We start from the raw sequence: 7,980 nt of genomic DNA, 5'->3' as shown, positions 1-7,980 counted from the left end.
GGATGTACATACCAGGTATAAGGTGACCTCTGGTCCCCCTATTAAGGTACAATATGAGGTCACCTCTGGCCCCCCTAATGATACAATATTAGGTGACCTCTGGTCATATGATTTTTTTGTTACCTCTGGTATCCGCATAAACATTTTGGAAACAAGCGGAAGGAAGCCGTATATCATGATTTCATAGCTCACAAATTGTAGTATACGAATGAGACAAAGGAAAACGTTAACTTATGTTGTACATTATTATGATGGCACTGAAAGTTTTGAGTAGGTAATAATTTCAAAATCGTGGTATGCGTAGAATTATTTTTCAAATCCACCCCAAAAAACTTTGCGACCCTAATTTTTTGACAGGGAAAAAAGTGCACCATTTCTCCGAATTCTCTAAGTGTATGTAATTGGGTTAGTCAACTTGCTTGTCTTCAAATACAGTATATGTACCTAAAAAGTAATTCACAATTGGTGCATTTTTTAAAAAGTTTTATCTCTTTTTTTAAAATGTAGTTTTGATTATTTTATAAATTTGATGTGTGAATTCCATTGAAAGTGGGAGAACTCCAGCCCTAACCATCGCAATACGTACATCTTCTTTGTACGATAAATAAAATCAGAAGTTTACTAAATAGTGTTAAATTGATGATATCGCCTGTTGAGGCATGACGGCATAAGGAAGACAAAGGTCACATAAAATAATTTATTAACAATTAATTATTGTTCAAGGATGTTAAAGGATCGGTGAGAAGTCCGAGCGAAATGAAGAGGGTGGGGGTGGTAGGGGGGGCAATATCTTGCTCCTCCTGCTTGTTAGAGATCTGCAAATGCAGAGACTGGACGTCGTTTACTCTGAATCGCTTACTATTAGTAAGGAAATCAGAGGTTAGGCACTGTATTAAATAGATACTATAACCTTACAGGGAATAATAAAATCATAAGGGAGACCACAGGTCACCCAACGTAATCCATAGATGTTAAACTCTTATATATCATATATTTGTAGTTAATAATGTTGTTCTTCACCCCCCCCCCCTTTCATCCTTTCTAATTCCCATCCGATAGTTATTTCTTTGGCAAAAAATAAATTTTCTGGGTTTTTTTTAACACTGTAAAGGCTTCATAGTAGTACGATTTATTCTATTTTCACTTTACGTATTCAACGCACTACATTTTGTAGCGGAGTAAAAAGGCCCGATAGTCGTGAACTGAACAGGGGACCTAAGGTCCTAGTTGAGCGTACGTTTTATCCTTCTGCAGTTTGCCCACGGGTGACAAGTAAAGACGAGATCACCCGTGGGTTTCCGACGATGGATATAGTATTAAAAATAGTGAAATATGATTTAGGAGAATCTTTTCCTTTCGATGGGAATTAAAATTTAAAAAATGGAATAAAAAAAATAGCTGCACAATACACATTGGAATCCTAAATGTGCATTCTTAAGTAATTACCAACATTAAGTTTATGAAACACAAACTTAAAGCCATATATGGCGTATGTACAATGAAAATTATTAGACTAAAATTATAAAAACTTATTATTTGTATCATTACTTTATATAAAGATAGAACTTTTCCGTAAATTACAAAATCTAAATCAATTGCGTTATAAAGATATCACAATTTAATTTGGATTCTCGGAATTTTCTCCGACTCGGAAATAAATACAAAAGATTTAAATAACACATTACAGAGAAGATAAAATCGTATTATTAGTTGAAACGAGGTGTTCTCCGTGTTCAGAATTGTATGAAAAGTTTTAATTTAAATGTGTTAGCTATATTTCTTTACTTAATTTTGTATTTTTCAAAAATATATTTTTTTGATCAGATACGCCATATATGGCTTTAAGACTCAATAAGCATCGTCGGAAACCCACGGGTGATCTCGTCTTTACATATCACCCGGTGATAAGTAAAGACGAGATCAAGTACAACGTGATTAATATGAACAGGTACTTTTCGTATTATTACCATTTTCACTGACATTCTATAAAAATGTACTTTATATTTTCAATATAGTTGAATAGAAAGAAAAAAATTTGTACGATACAAGCAACTTTTATCTCAAGGAAATTTAGAATACTATGTGTTTTGTAATAATGACTTTTAGAAAGTGACTGTGAATTAAAACTTTTTAAAAATAACGGTTCGACTATTTTGAACAAAGAAAATGCATAATGTATTTGTAGTTTTTAAAATTAAAAATTTAATCAAAAATTTTAATTATTTCAGTCAGTCATTATTTTCTTCCATAACGAATTTCTGTAGTACTTTCATTCTAGAAAGAAAACATTCATGCATTACAATACCAAAGTAGGAAAATTAAAATGCGAATATAAGTATATCTTTGTTTATTTAAAAAACATTGGATATTATTTTAAAAGATATTAACCTGTTATTTCATTTAGAAAAATTATAAAAAAAAACAAAAAAAAAACGGGAAAACTCAATCATACCAGATTGCACATTTACTGCACGTGTGAATGGCAGTGACAGAGATGATGGTCGCACGTGGCGTGTTGACCAGGCTCGCACGTGCAGTCGTACGGGTGGTTACACTCGTGAGTACTGTGATGACAGTGACACTTTCCGTTGTGACAGTGGGGAATAAGACCAGTGGTGCATGTGCAGTCAGCATCTGTCACACAAGTGTCCTTTGACAGTGCTCCCACTGAAAATTATATTTAAAGAACAAATGGGATTTTACTTTTTTTCTTTCTTTCAGTCATGGAAGAATCCCATCATATGATAGCAAGACAAGATTTTTTAGCTTACCCAACGAAATACAGAAAAACCAGAAAGCCAGAGGGTTCCTCATGATTACGTGTAATAAAGTACAATGGACTCAGAGGAATAAAACAGCCGTGCACGTACTAGTAGAGATAAGATAAACATATTTTCGAAGTCCAGCCTTGAGAACATGCTGTCCTTCACGTTTCATTCAAATTAATCATGGGTACAAAGGTACTCAGTAAATACGTTAGTTTTAATGTGAAGGAGATTGATAAAAAATTTAGAACTATTATTTATTGTAAAGAACCATTTTGCTTATCTTTTTCTGAGATATCATAAAGATTATAACAATTCTTATTTTTGTTATAATTTGAAAATAATTGCACATTTACAAATTCAACAAAACACCTAATACACCCAAATGTTCTTTTTATGAATGAAGTACTAAGTATGCAAATAAGCTTTAATTGTACAAGACCTATGATTTACTTTTTTTTTTCATTTTTCCCACCCAACTTGTTCGATACTCATGCAAAAGTTAGCATGTACATGTAAGATGAAATATGTGGACATAATAAACAGTTTTGAGTTCAAAAGTCCATAGATCATAAAATGTAAAACAGGAGAGGAGCAAACACGGACCTCCAAAACATCAGAGGAGGATCAAGTGACATGGAGGAGTGAGTATCCCTTGCCGACAGGTCATATCCGCCGCGTACTCCTTTTCATATTCGGAAAAAATGGAAAAATCCGTTGACAACTCAGTGTTTAAATAATGGCCTAACAATCAGAAAAAAGTCAGTCAGAATTTGACTCATTGATAAATTATATTTGCCGACAAGGTCATTGTATCGACCGTAGAACTTGCGAAATGATGACTTTAAATGAAACTACTGATTTTCTTGCTTCATCAACTTGTTGACCGTTCACGGTAGCTCAGTCGGTAGAGCGCTCGCTCCGTGATCGGGAGGTCGTGAGTTCGTATCTCGGCCGCGACTGACCTAGTCGTTAAAATGGGTAGCAACTGTTCCTTCGCCATGCGCTCGGCACTTTGAAGTGAAAGTTGCGGGTCCTTCGGATGAGACCTTAAAAACCGAGGCCCCGTGTCAGCGGCAGGCATTGGCACGATAAAGACCCCTCACTGCTCAATGGCCCTGAGTTCCGAGTACGGGTCAAAATTTAAAATCACTTCACCGGCATACGGTGACGTCTCCATATGAGTGAAAAATTCTCGAGAGGGACGTTAAACAATACACAATCAATCAATCAATCAACCAACCATCAACTTGTTTAAGCTAAAGTCGTTTTAGAAACTGTTCATACATACAAAATGCTCTCGCGTATCGTTTCAGCTGAGATAAGCAGTTGATGAAGTTATATTGCTGCATAAGTAAGGGAAGATGACGATTGAGAAGTTAAAGACATCGGGTTGATCACAAAGCTTGGTTTTTGGATTACTAGTACCATTAATTACCATTAACGTTTTTTTTTCAAGTAAAATATATACATGTAAATACATGTGTATGAAAGAGATGTGTCAGACTCTAAAGTATCTTTTATTCTAAGCTCGCCGGGATACATTGTATATTGTCGATAATCTAAATGTCAAATTGAAGGCCACTGCAAGTGTTTTCTTGTAACGTTTTAGATTTTGGACAAATTCTACTTAATATGAATACAAAAAAATATGTCTGCTTAAATAACGCGGTGCAATTGGTACCCATGGAAATTCCAATAGATTGCTGAAGACGGCCTGGTTTCCAAAAACCACATAAATATTGTCAATAAGAAACACAAGCATCTTTTAAATATCATTTTCAGAGTATCTTCGTGTACAATAAAATATTTTTTAACAAAATAACTTGGAAATGACAATCGACATGGTAAGTGAATTTACAAGTTCCAATTTTATGAAAAAAAAAAACCACCAAGATTTCAATGATATCAAAGCCTGCACTTTAATTTATCCTAGGAAATTGTTTAATAGTGATTGTTGGAAGACCTGGTTTCAAAAAAAATATTGTCAATCAGAAACTCAAGCATCTTTTTGATGTCAACTTCATAGTACTTGCGTGTACACTCAGAATATTTTTAACAAAATAATTTTGCAAATGACCAATGACAAGGTAAGTATATTTACGAATTCCATTTTTATTGAAAAAGCAGCTGTCAATGATATCAAAAAGCCTGGACTAGAAATTGGGGGATGGTTGTATATAAAATTGAAAAGTAACAAATTTTTATGCTGTTGATTGTATCAAAATTTTGAAAAGTCATATGTTTAATGCTGTTGATTTTGGTAAAATTATAATTTCAATTCTTCCAGAAGTTCTTTGGAATTTTTAAGTATCCACATCTGATTTACACCACCATTCGAATATACTGTTGCACAGTATTCTTGAAGTTTATCCTTCACTACTGTAAATATTTTAGTGAGGAATAAAGAAAGAGGTTTGGTATAACATTTACTGGAAACCGTTATGAATCTAATTGAAAGAAAAAAAGATACTGTAAAAACTTCGGAGAATTCAAATAAGATGCACCGTGTGCCCTGTTAAAATCGGTGAAATAAAGGGTACACAAAATAGAAGAAGAATATTAGAACATGATTTTTATGGATCTTTTATTGTCCTTAATAAATAAATAAACAGCAGCAAAAGAAAACAAACGTAGCATCAAGTACTGTTTTCCGGAAATTCTTCAAAATTATCTAAAATAAATTTAGACATTTAAAAATTATTTAATGTGCTTTTTGAACAAATAATAATATTATAAATACTAATATCTCTTTTGAAAGTCATGCAAAATGTCTGAAGTTTACCTTTAAGGGACAGTGGAGGAGGGGTTGGATAGACAATGACACAGATGGTGATCACATGAAGGAGTTAGATTGGAATCGCACATACAATCCTCTGGATGGTGGCATTCGTGACCACCCATTTGATGACAATAGCAAACACCCATGTGGCAATGCGGCATTTTGTCTGTTGCACACGTGCAATCAGCTGTTACCGAACACGTGTCTCGAACAGAAAATACCGAGCACACTGGAAAACAAATCATTGCTATACGTACAGTAAATCTACTTATAACTTTATTTCATTTAGAGAAAACATTGATATTGGTTATTAATGAAACATACCCAAGGTTGATATAATTATCACGCAAATAATCGATGTCCTCATATTCAAGACAAATATAAATTATGCTTATTGTGTGTCATTTTTCGTCTTTAAATAGTCTGATAAGAATATGAGAAACAACATCAGTGCATTAGCATAGGGTTTAGCATGAAAAGAGTATATGATACATGTGCTTATGCTTTTTACTCAAGGACAACTATTCACATTAATTTTAATTTAAAAAATCAACAATCAGTTATGTCTTTATTATATTCAAATTATTAACACCTAGTAATTTTTTTTAAAAACAAAAAGCATTTCAAAAGGGGAGGAGAGGGGTGAAAAAAGTTACAATTTACTGAACCCCGATCTTTTAAATTGCGTCATAATTTCATGAATATTAAGGATTCTGTGGAAGATTACGCCAGACATTGGGCCAGGCATGCATAAGAAGACGCATTATCAGAATGGATTAAATGTATTTTAAATTTCCCATGAAGCGATTGAGGGGCAAAATGAAAACCAACTGGTCCTTATGTGTTCAATAATTTTGAAGTGAAAAAAAGAATTAGATAGAATACATGATCAGTATGTGCTGGTCGATGCTGAAAAAACAGGTAACAGCATTGTCTTGGAAGGCTTTTTATATAATTTTTATTTTAGAGGAACTGGAATTTAATTCTACAAATGTTAATTCAACTTATCCATAGCGCCCATTCTAAGGAGAAAATTTTTCAAAATCGTATGTCAGTTTTGAATATTTTTAACAATCAATACCAAAATAAATTTTTGAATTACCATATCTCTATTCGATTCCGAAATTTCATAAAAATTCATACAAACAAACATACCACGCAGGTTCCAGTAAATGTTCTACCATGCCTCTTTCTTTCTTCCTTTACTCCTCACTAAAGTATTAATATCAGAGAAGGAGAAACCTCAGGAGTACTGTGCAATAATAAATTTAAGAAATGGTGTAAATCAGATGTGGATATTTAAAATTTCCAAAAAACTTTTAGAAAATTTAAAATCACAAAATTTTACCAAAATCAACAACATAAAGACTTTTTGATATTACATACATGACAACCATTCCCTATTGTTTAAGTCTAAGCTTTCTAACATCATAGATAGCTGCTTTTTCAATGAAAGTGGAACTCGAACATTTACTAACCATGTCATTGGAATGACGCTCGAGTTTCTTATTGGCAATATATATGTGGGTTTTGAAGACTTCCAACAATCTAATAGAATTCTCATGGGTATCGATTGCGCCCCGAAAGCTTTTAAAAGAAGCTTAGTAATATTAACTTTTTATAAGAAAATGTGGAATAACCTATTTCATAATTTCCTTTATTAATTACTTGGATTGGAAATTGGAAAGAGGAGTTTATATGTGACCGCGTGGCCTAATGGATAAGGCGTCCGACTTCGGATCGGAAGATTGCGAGTTCGAGTCTCGTCGTGGTCGATATAACTGTTTTTTTTTTTTTTTATCATGTTTATGTCAGAATGTACACATGGTGGCGTTCTTTTTTTTACATTGCCTTGATTAGCTGAAAAACTGTAGCTCTCTGCTTGAGAAAATTGGACAGATAAAGCAGAGAGCTACAGATCCATGCGTTGTAAAAACCTTCGATTTACGCCGACGATTTTTTGTCGCTACTTTAGGTTTTATTTCGTGTAGTATAAGCTTTCTCTGGATTTTTGAATGGTATCATATATGTAACTCTTATTTTTAATACTTTATTTGCCTTTTAACTGTCCGAAACAATCCTGTAAATAGTTTTATAATGTCGGTTTAAAAGAGTTCCATTTCGACGTCGGTAACCACAAACAGTCATTTGTTAGCGTTGAAAGGTAAGTAAATTATCAGAAATTAAAATTAAATGTATGATTAATTATGAAATACCATTTTTAAAGCTAGGGAAAGTATAAAAAACAAGAAAAAATACCCGAAGTGAGCGACAAAAAATCGTCGGCGTAAATCGAAGGTTTTTTAGAAATGCATGGATCTGTATGCTCTCTGCTTTATCTGTCCGAATTTTTTCAAGCAGAGAGCTACAGTTCTGCAGCTATGCCTTGATGAATTTTTTTTATTATTAACAAACATAAAAGTTATAAATAAT

At 33.2% G+C, this 7,980-nt stretch overlaps 2 long non-coding RNA genes and 1 other non-coding gene across 3 annotated transcripts; 1 reads left to right on the top strand and 2 right to left on the bottom strand.

The window, feature by feature from the left end:
- Positions 1-2,219: 2,219 nt before the first annotated feature.
- On the bottom strand, positions 2,220-2,820 carry LOC134281710 (uncharacterized). Its single transcript, XR_009995147.1, has 3 exons — positions 2,772-2,820; positions 2,453-2,667; positions 2,220-2,274 (listed from the first exon to the last, which is right to left on the bottom strand). It is a non-coding gene; the product is annotated as an uncharacterized LOC134281710 (long non-coding RNA).
- Positions 2,821-5,376: 2,556 nt separating this feature from the next.
- Positions 5,377-5,945, bottom strand: LOC134281709 (uncharacterized). The gene is made up of 3 exons (XR_009995146.1): positions 5,872-5,945; positions 5,551-5,776; positions 5,377-5,439 (listed from the first exon to the last, which is right to left on the bottom strand). It is a non-coding gene; the product is annotated as an uncharacterized LOC134281709 (long non-coding RNA).
- A 1,304-nt stretch (positions 5,946-7,249) lies between these two features.
- Positions 7,250-7,322, top strand: Trnar-ucg (transfer RNA arginine (anticodon UCG)). Its single transcript has one exon. It is a non-coding gene; the product is annotated as a tRNA-Arg (tRNA).
- The last annotated feature ends 658 nt before the right edge of the window (positions 7,323-7,980 follow it).

The sequence above is a fragment of the Saccostrea cucullata genome, unplaced genomic scaffold (genome assembly GCF_032062105.1).
Source record: "Saccostrea cucullata isolate Sc308-1 unplaced genomic scaffold, CSIRO_AGI_Scuc_v1 ctg5528, whole genome shotgun sequence".
NCBI classification, from domain to species: domain Eukaryota; kingdom Metazoa; phylum Mollusca; class Bivalvia; order Ostreida; family Ostreidae; genus Saccostrea; species Saccostrea cuccullata.
Note: the sequence above shows the minus strand (reverse complement) of the source record. Positions and strands in the feature narration are given on the sequence as shown.